Raw genomic sequence first — 18,121 nt, forward strand, 5'->3', positions numbered from 1 at the left:
TTGGGAAAGATGTACAAACAGACAAGCAGGACAAGGATTCCTCTGGGGGGGGGGGAGGGAATCACACACATTTATATTTTTGGTTCTGAAAGTACCCAGAAAAGCAAACATGAATTTTAAGGACAAGATTATGTATTTGTTTACTCTCTGCTTATCCAGAAATGTCTGAAGGTTTCATCCAACATGCATAATGCCACAAGATTCTTTCCAAGAAAAGAAGAGGCTCACCAATTTGGAGGCAGCCTGAGCTACGTGCTGAGATGCTGTCACACACAAAAGAGTGGAAAGTGGAAAGAAAAGAATGTGTTATGGCTAACCTTCTTTATCAGCTTCGCTGGCTTCGGAACCACCTAGCAGACTCACCTCTGGCTGTGTCCAGGATGTCGATTCCAGCGAACTTTAGCTGGGGAGGGAAGAGCCTTCCTGGTCATGAAGAGAAAAGCAACTGATAACAGAATGTGTAGCAGTGGTTGGGAAATCAGCGTCCTCAGGTAAGATTCACCAGGAGAGCTGGGCTGAGATCAGAGGTGCAGCTGGCAAAGCTCACATAGGGTCAAGAGGTCACGTTGTTTCTTTTAGAATGAAATGACGTTCTGTTCGGGACCCCGAGATCTTTGCAGAAGCATCATGAGTTTTCTGGAAAAATGATTTGAGTTTGAGCAATGGCGTTCTCCATCTGGCCGCCGTCATTGTCCATGTGGTCTTAGCAAGGGGAGTTTGCGGCCCATGTGGCCATCCTCAGTCCTTTGGCCACACATCCCTCCCAATGATCAGACATGCTCCAGCAGTCACCCAGTTTCATTCTTTCACGGTAATGTCAGCTTGACTAGATTGAGACTTGCCTAGGAGATCAGTGCAGCACAACCGGGTGTGTGAGGGGGGCCTTCCGTGATCCTGACGGCTCTGAGCTGATGAAGAGATTAATCCCAGGTGGGCTCAGCTTGCAGGGACTTTATTGGAGGTGATACAGAGTAGGAGGTGGGGCCTTGCTGAAACAAGGAGGTCACTGGGGGATGTGTCTTTGGGGCTGTATCTCGCCCTAGCCCCTTGTGCTAACCCTTTCCTGTGTCTTGTCTTCCATGATGCCCATTTGCTTTTCTTTGTGTGATAAATCACCATGACCAAAGCAATTTATTTGGACTCATGGTTCCAGAGGGATAAGAGTCCATACCATCACAGCAGAGAAACTCAGCGGCAGGCAGGGACGGTGGCAGCACCAGCTTGAGAACTGCCAAGGGAAGCGGTGATGGCAGTGGGCGTTGAGTTGTCAAGGCCACCTCCAGGGACACTTCCCACAGCAAGGCCTTCCTTCCTAAGCCTCGCAGACGGCATCACCCACTAGGGAGAAAGAATGGAAATGTTCACTCAAAGCGCATGCACAGTGTGAACTTTTTACACACAGTGTGAACTTCTTTCTGTACAAGCCCTCACTGGTGTAACGTTCTGCCTAAGTTCCTTGAGCCAAGCCACCTTGAACTGAACCTTTCAAACTGAGTCAAATACATCTTTCTTCCTTTTAGTTTTTCTCTCAGGTATTTTGCTCATAGCAATTGCAAGAGTAACTAATGTGTCCACCCTATCAAAAAAGATCAAAGAAGGGCCAGGTGGTAGTGGTGCACGGGGCAGAGGCAGAGGCAGAGGCAGAGGCAGAGGCAGAGGCAGAGGCAGAGGCCAGAGGCCAGAGGGCAGAGGGCAGAGGGCAGAGGGCAGAGGCAGAGGCAGGCAGATCTCTGTGATCTTGAGGCCAGCCTGGTCTACAAAGCTACAGAGAAACCCTGTCTCAAAAAGCCAAAAAGAGAAAGAAAAAAAAATCAAGGATTAGGAGAGCACTTGCTCTTGCAGAGGATCTGAATTCTATTTCCAGCACCCGAATGGCAGGTCACAACCATCTGTAACCCCAGTCCCAGGATCCACATGATAGACACACGTGTTAACAAAATACTCATACACATAAAGTGAGATCAATAAATCTTAAAAAACAAAAAACAAAAAACAAGAGCTGGGTGGTGGTGGCTCACTGTTTTAATCCCAGCACTTGGGAGGTAGAGCCAGGTGGATCTCTGTGAGTTCGAGACCAGCCTGGTCTATAGATGGAGTTCCAGGATAGGCTCCAAAGCCACAGAGAAACGTTATCTCGAAAAACCAAAAATCAAACAAACAGTTTGCTGCAATGTAGCCTAATGGTAGAATACTTACTTGTTATGTCAGGGCCCTGAACACCACAAACCATTAAGTGTGTGTGTGTTGTGTGTGTAGATAGATAGACAGATGACAAATACAAATTTTCACATTCAAGGATCTTTGCTCTTTAGAATGGCTAATGCCTAATCATGTGAACTCTGGGCCAGGCACCTGTAAGGTCCACGCTCTGATGCCGGGTGGGGGGGGGAGCAGGGCAGGGAAGGGGGACCCCAGCTGAAGGGATTTTGAAGATAAATACTTTGTTTGCCATCACATCCAGGCCATGAAGCAGGCACAAGCAGCACACATACAGACCGGGACACAGACAGCCCCACAGAGGCTCCTGACCTCAAAGTCATATTTGAATAGAGTCACATAAAAGTGTAATTCTACCAAACAGTAGTTATATTGCAGATTACATCACTGTTTACTTTTGGGAACCCCAGACAACCGGTGTCAGTCATTTAATACTGACTCATAGCCCGCCATGTGTCCAGTGTCAGTTATGCTTTATTTATTCTGGATATCTATATCAATGCCATGCTGTCTAAACATGCTGACCCTTACACGTGTGTGTGTGTGTGTGTGTGTGTGTGTGTGGTGAGTATATGTGTGTTACATGTGTATATGTATAATGCATGTGTGCCTGCATGTGTATATGTGCTTGAATATGTAATAGATGCATACATGCATGTATGTGTATGACGAATGTGTTTATGTGTACATGTGTGTACATGTGTGTCTGTGTCTGTATCTGTGAGTGTGCAAGTGCACATACACACAAAAGCATGTTTGAGACTGGGTCATATATATATATATATATATATATATATATATATATATGTGTGTGTGTGTGTGTGTGTGTGTGTGTGGTTTTTCAAGACAGGGTTTCTCTGTGTAGCCCTTGGCTGTCCTGGAATCTGCTTTGTTTTTGTTTTTTGTTTTTTTCCACACTCTACTGGAGTTCTAGTTGGTTCATTTTTAGAAATGTTTGCTAAGTTCAATAAGTTTTTCTATTGCAACTTTATGGGCTATATAACTTTTTTAGTAATTTATTTTGTTGAACGATTTTGAAATAATTGAAATTTGGTGTACACCTCAAATAATACATATTTACTCATTTAAAAGATGTGATCCATTTGAGCTGTTTTTGTACATGATAAGAGGTAATGGAATCTGCTTTGTAGACTTGCCTAGCATGCACAAAGTGCACAAGCCCCAGCACCCCATAAACAGGTATGATGGCACTTGGGACATAGAGGCAGGAGGATCAGAAGTTCAAGGTTATCCTCCGATACATAGGGAATTTGAGGCCTTTTTAAGATACAGAAGAGGTGGTGCGCGCCTTTAATCCCAGCACTTGGGAGGCAGAGGCAGGTGGATCTCTGAGTGCAAGGCCAGCCTGGTCTACAAGAATGAGTTCCAGGACAGCCTCCAAAGCCACAGAGAAACCCTGTCTCAAAAAACCAAAAAAAAAAAAAGAAAGAAAGAAAAAAAAAGTTCCCTTTTATAAGTGTTGCCTTGGTCCTGGTGTCTCTTCACAACCATAGGTCAATGACTAAGACATCCATCACGACAAATGTATAAGGCTGATACTGAATTTTTTTAAAGATTTTATTTATTATGTATACAACATTCTTCTTTCATGAGAGGGCATCAGATCTCATAAGGGATGGTTGTGAGCCACCATGTGGTTGCTGGGAATTGAACTCAGTACCTTTGGAAGAGCAGTTGGTGCTCTTAACCCCTGAGCCATCTCTCCAGCCCTGATACTGAATTTTTAATTTTTACTTTTAGTTTAGTTTTGTTTTGAAATAGTATCTCTCTATATCCCTGGCTGTCCTGGAACTCACAGAGATCCACTCACCTCTGTCTCCCCGAGGGCTGGCATTAAAAACCTTCACACCATGCCTGGCTTACTTCTGAATCTAATAGATGAAGACAAGGCAGCATAGAGAATTTAAGCCGGTTGGTTGTTCATGGTGTGTGTAGCTGAGGTGAGAGTGCCGTGTGCCCGCTGTCCTCCAGTGCAGCTGCTCAGTTGCTAACACTGGGAACTTTCACTGTTCCTGATACCAGAGCCCCTTTGTTGTACAGAAATATCCTCCCAGCCTAACTGCCCACCATCTTCAGGAGTTCTGCTGAGCCGGCTTCAAATGGATGGTCGCAAACTACCTTCCCTCGTAGAAGGAGGGGTGGCAGGTCATGGGACACTTACCTGATTATTCAGCCACACACTGCACATAGCTGAATGCAATTCTGCCTTAATTGCACATGGTCTTGGGGGCAGGAGTAGAGCCACAGGCGGGGGGAAAAAAGAGGAGACAGGACTTTCACTTGTGCAGCTACAGGGTCCTCTCTGTCAGGTGTCTTAAGGTCATCCACATATCTGCCCCACCCTTGCCCTCTGCTCTGTGAGGAACCCTAATAAACTCAGGGTTACACTGTGACCTTGTAGAATCACATCTCAGGTTATTGTCGGGACCTTAGGAGGAGGGAGAAGGGATTTTCGGAACATTTACATAGCCACATCCTGGTTCTTCTATTGGGAGGCTTTCTGTGAGCCCCTGTGCTCCGGCCAGCTGCTCACTCAGCCATAAGGAAAAATCCCTAAGAAAACTCACAACAGAGAGTGTAGCCAGGAGGCAGAATCTACCAGCTGGATCTGGTTGCATAGAGTTCGGCTCTTCACAACAATAATCACCTGGAGACAGGCACTGTTGCAGACATCTGGGTATTGTCCTGTCTAGCCCTGACTGTGCCTAAGCAAAGAAGCTCTAACAGGCCTCACTGTCCTAAGAGGAAGCTGAGGCCTGAGTGAGTGCCCGGCTACTAACTCACCTCTGCTTTGGTTTGGTCTGGCCCCTTTGCATGGAAGTTTCTTAGCAAGCTGTCTCAGGGTCTTACCTCAGCCAAGCATGGCTGTTTCCTAGCTGTCTTCCTATTGCTCCCCTCCAATGACAAAGGCTTCCCATGAAATTCCTGATAAGCCAGCTTCTCAGCTGGGAGTGCAAAGTGACAGTCACTTCACTGCAAAGGTAGAAATGAGGAACCAGTTCAAACAGAAAGTCCCTGCTGGTCCTGGGGAGCTTCAGAGGTCAACTTGTCACAGCCTAGAGTCGTCTGAGGGAGTCTCAAGTGAGGGATTGCCAGGGTCAGCTTGGCCTGTGACCATGTCTGGGGTCTGTCTGGATTGTAGAACGATGTGGGAGGGGCCAGCCCAAGCAGGGGTACCTGGGCTGTGCAAGAGCCTGGGAATGACCGGGATGACCAGCCAGCAAGCAGTTCCTCCATGCATTTGACTTCAAGCTACTGCCTGGGGTTTCTGCCTTGACTGTAGCTTGGATCGTCAACTAAATTAGCCCTTTTCTCCCTAAGTTGCTTTCAGAATGTCGAACCACAGCCACAGAAGAAACTAAATACTCCCCACTCCAACAGCCCCAGACTCTACACTCACACAAAGCAGGACCTTCCCGTAGACCTCCCCTGAGAAAAGTCTCCCCAGAGAATAAGCCCAGGCCAAGCACCTCTTGTTGCCAGGGCTCCTTGTATTCTCTCAATCCCAAATACAGGAAAATCCCTTGCTCCATCCTCACACCCGCCCGACCCCATCCTCACGCCCGCCCCGCCCCGATGACCCGGGAGGAAACCGCAAAGCTGTTTACTTAGCAGCTTTCAAAGTGGCCTCTTCCCCTCCCTGCGTTCCAAGGCACCCTCGCCTGCTCCCTTTCCAGGTCCAGGAGCAGTGGCCAGAAGCTGGCCTTTACTAGGTATCCTTGCAAGGCAGAGACTGACTGACTGCTCAGCTCTGTTCAGAAATCATGCCCACCCTGGGGCATGACCGTAGGGGGCCTTGGAAGGTGTGACTCGGGCTTGGTTTTGTGACTGGCGGAAATGCCATTAGTCTAGACAGTGAAGAATGTGACAGCTTAGTGATGAGGCTGAAGTTTGCCTTTGGACACTCTAGGAGGGAGCGGGTGTCTGAGCAAACACTCGGTCACTTGCTCCCTTTCCCGATGTGTCGATGACAGCGCACTGGAGGAGAGATGGAAACGCCATGGGAAGAAAGGGTGTGAAAGTGGTTCACTTATTCAACAACTCACACTGCCCGGGGAGTGAGCCCGGGGAGCCGGCTCAACAGTAAGAGCATCTGCTGTGCCAGTGTGAGAACCCAAGTTCTGCTGTGTTCAATCCTGGGACCTACACAGTGAGAAGAGAGAACCAAATTATCCTCTGGCTCCACGTGCACACCGAAGCACAAGTGCATGCCTCTGACAAGCAAGCAGATAAACAGATAAATGTAATAGAGCTGGGTTTTTTGTTTTGTTTTTAAACAGGAGTTGGACCAGACGGCTCAGCGTTAAGAGTATTTACCGCTCTTACAGAGGACCTGGCTTTGGTTCCCAGTGCCCACATTAGGTGCCTCACAACCACCTGTAACTCCAGTTCCAAGGGACTGGACAACCTCTTCTAGCCTCTGTAGACACCGGCACACATGTGTTATACATACGTACATGCGGACACTCACACTGACATATAATAATCTTAAAAGCACTCGACTACACGCGCCTGTGATCCCAGCACTGTGGGAAGTGGGGAAGAGGGTTACTGGGTCTTGCTGGCCATCAGCTTAGCTCCAGTTTCAGTGAAGCACCTCCCACAAGGAAGTGAGGCATTGAAAGAGCAGGACACACAACACCCTCCTCTGGCTTCCACACACACATGTTCACACATACCCCTCCACACACACGCACATACAGAGAGAGAGAGAGAGAGAGAGAGAGAGAGAGAGAGAGAGAGAGAGAGAGAGAGAGAGAGACGGTTAAGACCTGTCCTGGCACCTGTGATCCCAGCACTCAGGAAGATTGATTCCAGCCTTGTTCATTTTGTTCAAATGTGACCTGGTCTGGTGGTCTCGTTTCTATTGTCTCCCACTGACTGGAATCTTTCTCATTTAGTCCACCGAGGACGGTTCTTGTGGAACTGTCATGGGATAAGTTCCCGTGAGACTCTTTTGGGCTTCATGGCCCTGAGCTAGGTGGGCATTTCTGAGTGGCAGGCTCCTTTCCTGGCCTCAGGGCTCAGAGCCCCCATCTGCGAGCTTCCCCTCCAATCTGCTTTCTCCTCTGTCTTCAGATATGCCACTGGAAGAGAGGTTAGAATCGAACCAGGCCAGAAGAGCTTTGCTTGGCCAGGCAATTTGGCTTTTATGACTGTAGTCATTAATAGAAAGATGAGGGGCCTGGGGCGACGGCTCAGTGGTTAAGAGCACTGCCTGCTCTATGCAGAGGACCCAGGTTCGGTTGCCAGCATCTACTTGGCAGCTCACAAGTCACTTCGGTTTCAGTGGCTCTCATGCCCTCTCTGGCTTCCATGAATATCAGGTATGAAATGTATTCACATGCATGCAGGCAAAACACTGTACGCATACATTTTTAAAAACATGTTTTTGTCTGATTGTTTCCTGTGTTTATTTTTTGAGACAGGGTCTCACTATGGAGTTCTTGTCCTGGAGCTCACTGTGAAGACGAGGCTGACCTCCAAACTCACAGAGCTCCCCTTGCCCTGGCTCCCAAGTGCTGGGATTAAAGGCGTGTGCCACTTCACATGCCTCTTAAAAGTCTTTAAAAAAATAAGATGAGACATTTCACAGCTAGAGGAACCCCCTTTCAAACCTGGATTTCAGGCAGGCTCTGCAGTTTGTCTCTGTCTCATCCCTGGGCTGTCCAGCTGTGGTTGGTGGTCACAGAAAACTCTGCCTACAGCTCATTGGGTGAGAAAATATAGAAACCTCTGTTTTAAGAACTGAAATTGTCTAGGGTTTGGGAGAAAGTGATAATCTAATTGGGCTTTCTAAGCAGATGGTTCTGAAGGTGGATGGATAGAGAAGGTATTCGGAATTAGACTCGATGAAGGTCAGAATCAAGGGCACCAACGATCACGAGATGCGGGTAAACGGAGGCCTGTGGAGGAGCCAGCAACTGTGAGGAGCTGGTCCCATATGGAAGCCATAGGCCTGAAGGAGCAGAGGGAACCCATCTGGGCTCCAGGAAAATCTCGAGGGCCTGCAAGAACTCAGTCATTGTCACACCAAGGGCTGGGGACAGGAAAGAAAAGTCAAAAACAAAAATGCCCACCCTCCAGTCGCACACTGCCGACTTCCACAAAGCCAGTCCTCAGAGTGTGGGCAGAAAAGTGTGGAAAATGGATCTGGTCAGTGTGGATCTAGGGGCAAGTGAGGTCTGCCAGGACATGTGCCGAGCAAGAAAGGTGTACTGGTATGGGGAACTGGCCAAGTCAAAAGCCCCGGTCCCAGTCCTCTTGTAACAGAGTGTGCGCTGAGTAAGCAGGACCAGGGAACCCGTGGTGCCTTCCCATAGAGGGTGCCACAGCTATGAGGCACTGGAGCTTACCCTCACTGGGCTCCCCCCATGCAGCCTGGGGTGTGGGGGACAAGGCCATTTTAAGGGGCCCAGGGACTGGCCAGCATCTTGGAGTCAGTCCTGGTGCTAACTTCCAGCAAACCTATAGGATGCACAGAGTCAACCAGGGACTTTCTCAAACGCTCTTTTCACCACAGTGAGGCACACTCAGAAAGAAAGAATCTATTCATCTCCAGAGTGCAGTATCTTCAGAGTTGTGTGGCTGCCCTGCCCCCCCAACCCCCACCCAGTTCCTGATAACCAGAGATGAAACTTGAACAGCAAAAAGGAAGTCTCCAGGCTCCTAGGAGCATCAAATCCTGTTTCTAGATGGTTTCAGTTCTTAAAGACACAGGATTCCATATTTTCTCACCTAATGGGCTGGAGAAGGTTTGCAGTGACTGCCAACCACATCACATGGCCCAGAGGGGAGGTGCAGACACACTGCAGAGGCTGTCTGGAATCCAAGTTTGAAAGGGTCCCTCTGGCTGTGAAACATCTCATCTTTCTCCTTATTAATGTAAAGATGTGGTTTGAACAAGTGCACAGATTTGCACAGTGGGCTCAGGGTTCTATTAGCTCTCTCTTGCTTTTTCTTTCCTAATCCTCTACAGGGTTCATTCAACTCAGGGAAACCCAAATAGTGGCTTTTGTTGGAGGTGAGAAGGCCCAAATGCACACCCTTAGGGTCACTTGCAGGGTTACCTGAGAAGGATGCCAGCCTGTTTGTAGCATCCATGAAGTATCCATGGATCCTGAGAGGACTGCCAGAAGTCTTGCTACCTTCAAAGCATTTATTCACAATTAGTTATGTTTTGGCTTCTGTGGTTGGGATAGGACAGAGCAAAACCAAAAGATGAAGCAAAAAAGTGAGTGGGGGGGGGTGGGCCAGGAGAAGTAAGGGGCCCAAGCGGAGGGCTCAGGCAGCCCTTGTCACACAAACATGAAGGCCAGCACTGGGATCCCAGAAACATGCAAAATGCCAAGTGGGCTTGGTGGCTCACCTGTAATTCCAGTCCCGAAGTTGGCAATGGGTTTACAGAGCAAGTGGGGCTAGTGCAACTCTCCATAGCAGTGAGAGACTGCCTCAGAGAGTGAGATGAAAGATCTCTGTTGTGGGATATTTGTTTGCACTGACATTCTGAGACTGACAAAAAAGTCTGCTTTGAATCAGAGGGTTGAGTTAGCAACTAGTTGACCAGAATTAGCCATAGAGGTTTTGGAGGACCCAGGATACAAGCAGAGAGATACAGGAAGTAGCAGGGGCCCCTTTGGATTAGCGTGCGGGGGGGGGGGGGGGCTGTCACTGGTTGCTTCTCCAACCAAATCAGGGTTTTACCCTGATATCTGACCCTCGAGTTTTATTTAATAATAGAATAATATAAGTTAAACACTCCAGATCTCCATATCAGTGAGCTCCGGATTCAACTGAGAGACCCTGCCTCAGTGAAGAAGGTAGATGAACAGTGGACATCAACCTTGGACTTCTACACGCATGTGCACAGACATGCAAAACCTTAGATTTCCACAAGCATGTGCACAGACACAGAAAAGCATGCACATATGCACACCCAGGGGAATAGGCTGCAGTGTAATAATACGGTGTGAGTGGGGTGCACCCCTGGTGGAGCACAGACACACCGTCAGGCAGAACTTAGATGGCAAGGAAGTTTTATTGGGAAGGGAAGGGAGTGGAGGGACAGGGAGAGAGGGGGAAGAGAGAGAAAAGGACAGACAGACATCTGTCTGCCACCTCAGAGAAATGACGGAAAGACAGAGCAGGTGTGGGCAGAGCTTGTCTCCTAAAGGGACCTTTGTACCCGAGTACAGAGCCAGGGTACTGCCTGCCGTGTGCACAAAGGTGAGCAGGTCCCCAAGGGGCGGGGCCGGGTGTGCCTGGATTACAACACCCAATGCACACGAAGAATGGAAAAAGACAAAAGGTGTTGCGTACACTGAGAAGAAAGAAAGGAAACAGTTCTTCACGTATTCCCCTTAGGCCCAAGGGGCTCCTTCACTGGAGACCGTGGAAGAGGACCCTTGAGGACAGTGGGCTCTGGCATATCAGGGTCCTGCTACGTGCGTGTGTTTGTTGAAGTAAGCAATGACAACAGGAAGCAGACACAAGGGCTCCGGAGGGCATCTGGTCAGGTCTGTCGGGAATGCAGAAGGCTCTGGAGAAAGCAGTAGCATAGCCTGTGACAAGGATTCTCCCATGGTGTCAGGGAAGACTAGGGCCTGGATTCAGGCAGCGCTTCCCAGGGCAGCAGAACAGGTGATGCCACCAGAGTCCCTGCCTTTTAGGAATGTCACTCAAACATCAATACACTGCCTGGCTTCCTGAGTGTCCCTGAGCTTGCAGAACTAAATTATCTTTCAGAGACACCAAGATTGTTAGATACTAAAAACCAAAATGTTAAGGGGCTGAGAGGGCAACTGGTCAAGTGCTGGCCAGGAAAGCCTGAGGGCTGAGGCTGGGTCACCAGAACCCATGTTTGGTGTGGTTTGTTTTTAAAGGCAGGCTTGGGGACACATACCTATGACTCCAACTGTGCACCTGTGCCACGAGCAAGTCTGATGTATTGAGCGAAAGCCTGGAGATTTAAATGAGAGACAAGACATCTGGTCGTTTGTGCTAAGAGTGTGAGTGTGAGAGTGTGTGTGTGTGTGTGTGAGAGAGAGAGACAGAGAGAGACAGAGACAGAGACAGTGTGAGTGAGTGTGTATGTGTGTGTGAGAGAGAGAGGTGTGTGTGTGAGAGAGAGAGAGAGACAGAGTGTGTGAGTGTTATGTGTGTGAGAGAGAGAGGTGTGTGTGTGAGAGAGAGGTGTGTGTGTGAGAGAGAGTGTGTGTGTATGTAAGAGAGAGAGAGTGTGAGAGTGAGTGTGAGAGTGTGAGTGTGTGAGTGTGTGTGTGAGTGTGTGTGTGTGTGTGAGTGTGAGTGTGTGTGTGTGTGTGTGGTGTGTGTGTGTGTGTGTGTGTGTGTGTGTGTGTGTGTGTTGCAGGGAAGGAGCAGCCTTATATACAGACTTACAGCAGAGTGGAAAAACCCCAGGTGTAAGAGCTGTGTTTTCCCAGGTGTGGTTGATGCCAGTGGGGCAAGGCCAGGGCTGTAAGCCAGGACTAGAGAACAGGATGCACCTGTGGTTATTGGCTGACAAGCAACTCACAGAGACCCCGTGGGGGCTGGGGCCCAACATCCAACTACACAGAGTAGTAGACAAGTGAACTCCTGGAGCTCACTAACCAACCAGTATCCCCAGGCCAATGAGAGACCCCGACGCATAAAACAAGGGGAATGGCTTTTGAGGGTATCCAAGGTTGACCTCTGGCTTACACACACACTCACAGGCACACACATACACTCTTGAACACACAGGTACACACACATACACACACTTGCATGCATGCATGCATGCACACACACACACTAACAATAATAACAATATATTTCAGCCTGCAGATGCACTCATTTGTAGAGCGCTTGTCCAGCATGCTTGACGCCCAGGATTCTGTCCCCAGCATGGAGGACCAGAAGTTCAAGGTCATTTTCTTTTTTTAAGCAATTTTTTTTAATTTAAAAAAAGAGATTTATTTAGGGGTTAAAGAGATGGCTCGGTGGTTAAGAGCACTGGATGCTTTTCCAGAGGACCCGGGTTCAATTCTCAGCACCCACATGGCAGCTTACATCTGTCTGTAACTCCAATTCCAGGGTATCTGACACCCTCACACAGAGACATACACAAGTAGGCAAAATGCCAGTGAACATAAGATAAAAATAAATTATATATTTAAAAAAGATTTATTTTTATTTGATGCCTATGGGTGTTTTTCCTGCACTAATGTCATGAATCACTTGCATGTAGTGCATTGATTAACTAATATTTAAAGGGCAGACAAACCTTGGCTTTTTACTTTGACATGAAATGGCCAAGTTCTACAATTTGTATTGATTGGTGATCACAACACAGTGAAGGAGTTAAGAAATTGTAGCCAGTTCAAGAGAGACTGCAGAGAGAAGTCATTTGGCAGAACTGCGGGGCACAGGGCATGCTCACACATTCATAACGTGGAGATGAATGTGCAAACGAGGAGAGACTGCTCTGGAGAGGAGAGACAAGGGCAGGATGTAGTTTGCAAGAATTATTTTTCTTTGTCTATAAATCTGCTACAATGGACAGAGTTCTCACCTGGGTCTCAGAGAGACTACAATTGCCTAAGGGGTGTCCTCTAGGCAATGCTGCTTCAATTTCCCTCAGACATCTTACCTAGATTCTAGGGCCCAGAAGTCACCCTCACATTCTGTCCTGTGGCCAGGACCACTGATTTGTGTATCTGACTCGCCCTTGTACAGATGATACATGAAGAAGTGTTATGGAAATTACTTTTAACTGTGTAAAGCTGTGTTACATTTGTTTGTGCTATGGAGTGTTACTTTAACTGTGTAAAGGTGTGTTACATTAGTTGGGCGGTGGTGGTGCACGCCTTTAATCCCAGCACTTGGGAGGCAGAGGCAGGTGGATCTCTGTGAGTTCGAGACCAGCCTGGTCTACAAGAGCTAGTTCCAGGACAGCCTCCAAAGCCACAGGGAAACACTGTCTCGAAAAACAAAAAACAAAACAAAACAAAAAAAAAGTGTTTTGCATTTGTTTAAATGATGTAAAGATGTGTTACATTTGTTTATGCTTCAGACTATTACTTTAACTGTGTAAAGCTGTGTTATATTTGTTTCTGCTGCATTTGTTTAATTATGTAAAGATGTGTTGCTGTTTCTCCTTGCCTGCCTAAGGCACCTGATTGGTCTAATAAAAAGCTGACCAGACAATAACTAGACAGGAAAGGATAAGTGGGGTTGGCCGGCAGAGAGAATAAGTAGGAGGAGAAATATAGGCTTGACAGAATGAGAGAAAAGGAGAAAAGAGCAAGGGAAAAAGAGAGGGACATGCCTGGGGCTAGAAGCCAGGCAGCTGCCAGCCAGACACTAGAAGCTGTGAAAGTAAGATATACAGAAGGAAAGAAAAGGAAACAGCCCTGGGGCAAAAGGGAGATGAAGAGAAACAGGTTAAGTTACAAGAGCTAGCAAGAAGTGAGCCTAGGGGCTGGAGAGATGACTCAGAGGTTAAGAGCACCAGCTGTTCTTCCAGAAGTCCTGAGTTCAATTCCCAGCAACCACATGGTGGCTCACAACTATCTGTAATGAGATCTGGTGCCCTCTTCTGGTGTGCAGATATACATGGAAGCAGAATGCTGTATACTAAATAAATAAAATCTTAAAAAGAAGAAGAAGACGAAGAAGACGAAGAAGACGAAGAAGACGAAGAAGACGAAGAAGACGAAGAAGACGAAGAAGACGAAGAAGACGAAGAAGACGAAGAAGAAGTGAGCCTAAGCTAAGGCCAAGCATTCGTAACTAATAAGTCGGTGTGTCATGGTTTGGAGCTGCTTGGTGGCCTAAAAGCAAGCCTGCTACATAGAGGCTCTAAGCAAACAGTAAGTGCTGAAACAGTCACTGCTGTAAAACAAATAAACAGCTGTATACGGCACGACACTGAAGAAACGTGTGCAGTGCGTGAAGGCCACATCTCAGCTCCCGTCATCTACCTGCTGGTGCTCTCATCCTTGTTATCACATGGCCTTTCGTAAGCAATGTCATGGCTGACTCGTCGGAATTCCTAATTTACAACAGGAACATTGACCCAGAAGTATTATAGGAACAGGGACTCCACAGGTGGCTTGGTGGGTAAGAGCACTTGCTGAGTAACCCTGGCATAGGCAGGGCATGGTATTAGGTTAGTTGATTTTTTTGTTGTTGTTTTTTTTGGTTTTTTGGGACAGGGTTTCTCTGTGTAGCTTTGGAGCCTATCCTGGCACTCCTCTGTAGACCAGGCTGGCCTCGAACTCACAGAGATTTGCCTGCCTCTGCCTCCCGAGTGCTGGGTTTAAAGGCATGAGCCAGCAATGCCTGGCCTAGTTGATACTTTTTTGCAGGTGTCTACCTAAAACAACACACACACACACACACACACACACACAGAGAGAGAGAGAGAGAGAGAGAGAGAGAGAGAGAGAGAGAGAGAGAGAGAGAGAGATTCTTAAAAAAGAACTACAGGAACAAAAGATTGAGTAAAGAAGAAATGAAGGGAGGAAGACATGAGACTCCCTCTGGGGAGACCGAGACAGGTGTGAAGGTTTGGGAAGACAGCCAATAAGAGGGACCCCATAAGGGGTGTGTGTCCTTCCCTTGCTGGTCTTGGTCCTACTTGGCATTTGTTCACTTATGCTTTGGACAATAATTCATAAATTATTATTGATTTTTATTTTATTTTGTTAGTTTGAACAGAGTCTCACTATGTAGCCTAGGCTGGCCTGGAACTCACTATGAAGCCTTAGCTGACCTGGAACTCACTTTTAGTCCAGGCTGGCCTGGAACTCACTATTAGCCCAGGCTGGCCTGGAACTCACTATTAGCCCAGGATGACCTGGAACTCACTATTAGCCCAAGCTGACCTAGAACTCACTATTAGCCCAGGCTGGCCTGGTAAGTCACTGTGACTCATCCACTTCTGCCTCCCAAGTGTGAGGGTCAAAGGCATGTGCTACCATACCCAGCTTGTTTCGGCTTTTTAAAATAACTGATTTTCATGAGAAATGGATCAATAATAGCTAACAGTGAAAGGTTCAGGCATTATGCTGGCCTGCCTGTTACCTGGTAGAATACACTCAGGCAGGACCCTGGTCAGCCCAGGGTTCCATGGGAACTGAGTCTGCACGAAGGTTTAAAGGACCCTTTAAAAGACAGACCCCACCCATTTATACTCTCTCTGCTTCTTTGATCTCTGCCCCTCTTCTCTTCTCTCTGCCTCTTTCTCTTGAGACTGGACATGGCGGTCAGCCATTAACCCTGTTCCTCTTCTCAGTCCCTCTATCTGCAGGGCCTATAATAAACTGATTAATATGTCTCTTAGTCTCATGTCTCATCCTGCGCTATTCTTTCTAATTTAAACAAAAGAATAACATTTTGGCGCTTGTGTCTCATCTTGCCCCACCTTCTTCATTTCTAATTTAAGCAAAAATCTAACAAACAGGCCATTCATAAACCCCTGCAACCACTAAAGAACCATCTAGAACAGTGGTTCTCAATCTATGCGGCTCCACTCCTTAGGGGTCTACATATCAGATATTTACAACTCATAGCAGTAGCAACATTATAGCTATGAAGTAGCAACAAAATAATTTTATGACGGAGGGTCACCAGAACATGAGGAACTGTGTTAAAGGGTCAGGGTGCTAGGAACGTGGGGAACCCCGGCTCTAGAGCACATTCACTTGCTCTCCCATTTGTTCTAGATATTTCTTGTTTTTGTTTGGGACTAGGCTTCCTGTATCCCAGGCCGGCCTCAATCTACGTAGCCGAAGATAACTTTGGACTAACTTTGAACGTCTGATTCTCCTGCTTTACCTCCTAGGGCTGGGATCACAGTTGCTAACTGAATCCATCAAAGAAGTCCCACCGAGCTCACTGTCACTGGCAACAGATAGACTTTTGGCAAGAGTCATTCTAATGACAATGGTGAGGACAACATGGAGACTGGGAGCCACACTCATCTCCCTTGTCCCAACAGAAAGGGGGACAATTTTAACCTATTTTCTAGTAGCTGTGACCAAACACCTGGCGAGAAGCAACTCAAGGGAGAAGGGTTGACTTTGGCTCCATTTAAGAAGGGAGAGGGGCCTGTTGATGGGCCAAGGTGTCTGCCGCCAAGCCTGATGACCCGACTTCAATCCCTGAGGCCCTCACGGCACAAGGGGAGACCTCATCTACACAAGTTCTCTTCTGACCGCCGCATGTGCACAGTGGCATGTATGTGCCCCTCCTTCCACAAACAAATAAATAAATGTTTTAAGTTTTAAAAACAACAGAAGAAAGGCTATGGCCCATCGTGTCGGGGAAGGGATGCTGCAGACGGTGAGGCAGCTGGACACATTTCGCCTGTGTCAGGAAGCAGAGATGATCGCTGGTCATCAGCCTTTCTCCTCTGTCTTCAGCCTGGGACCCCAGCCCCTGGGATCTTGCTGCCACACTTAAGACGGGCCCTCCCACCTCAGTTAACCAATCTAGAAAGCCCCTCACTGACAAGGACAGAGGTTTGCCTCTGCGATGATTCAAGACCCTGTCGAACTGACAATGTTAAAGTGTGGCGGTGTGGTTTCTGTCCTGAGAAGTTGCTACCTCTAAGCACCAGTGCATTCTGGCCTTGACTGCATTTCTGAGGGCTTCCAACAGCGCTTTGTTCTGCTTCAGCGCTGCCCTGGCAGAGAGGGGGATGACAGGGGCACACAGGTCACTATCTCCCTCCCTTTGCCCTCTCCCCCTCTCTCCTCTCTGTCTCTCTTCCTCTCTCTCCCTCTCCCCCTCCCTTCCTCGGTCATGTGCCCCCCCCTTAAGTGTCTTCTTGTGAGGCACGGATGACCCCACCAGGACCTCCTGAGAGTAGAGGGAAGGCAGACACATTGGTGAGTACTGGGGCTGTCCCTTTTCTCTTAGCTCTAACTGGGGCAAAGCCTACAGCCTCCTGTCAGTAAATACACCCAGGACTGCAGAGAAAGACCCCATCACTGGGAAAGAGAAGGGGGTTTCAAGTCTTTTGCTTTCCCATCCAGTGGAGCCTTTGTTCCTAACAAGGTTCTAGGTCAAAACCGGGCCCTAATTCAGACCTGAAAGCCCTGAGCTGTTCAAGGCTGAGCTGGTGCAAAACGCAGCAAGATTTCGGACAGGAAATTGTGTGGCTGTGTGGGTGTGAGGGACCAGCTTCCTCCCTCTCTGACACTTTCTTTGCTTTGGGGACCTTGCTCAGCAGCCTCCCCTCCCCCAAGCCCAGCAGAGGCCTCTGCCACAGCAGCAGTGAAGGCTGGGTGATTCCCATCTTCAGCCAGTCCCCTGTCCCTCATGTCTCCTAGACACGATACCAGTTTTGACACCATACAGGACTCTCACTTCTTCAGAGTGGAGGCAGCTTGGAGAACGTTTGGTTTTCGGAATGTCTGTCCTCTCCTGCTTTCTCAGAGGGGATCCAGTCCCCAGCACCTTGGGCTATCCTTGTGTGGGTTCCCTGCCTTACTGCAGCACTGCTTAGGAAACAGGCAGAGGCCTTTTGGGCCTCCTCAAATTCAAGCCCAACCACACTGCTGCTAGTGAGGAAGTCTCAAGACGTCAGAAGTAATTTGAATTCAGTTATTGATAGCACATAGAGCAATCTGCATATTGGAACTAACTGGTGGCTCTGGGATGTTTAGAAAACAGCAGAATTTGTAGATTGCCTCTGAGGCTACGAGTCTACCCCTCACAGATGGGTCATCCTCAACCACAGTCCCCTGCCAGCACATTCAGACTCCAGGAACAAGGCCAGCTGCTGGCCAGGGACATTGGCCCGACTGTAGGCACCCAACAGGGAGCACTCTTGAACTATTCACCCAGTGGGGAGCACTCTTAAACTATGCACCCAAAGGGGAGCACTCTT

Source organism: Cricetulus griseus, chromosome 5, assembly GCF_003668045.3.
Source record: "Cricetulus griseus strain 17A/GY chromosome 5, alternate assembly CriGri-PICRH-1.0, whole genome shotgun sequence".
Taxonomy (NCBI): Eukaryota; Metazoa; Chordata; class Mammalia; order Rodentia; family Cricetidae; genus Cricetulus; species Cricetulus griseus.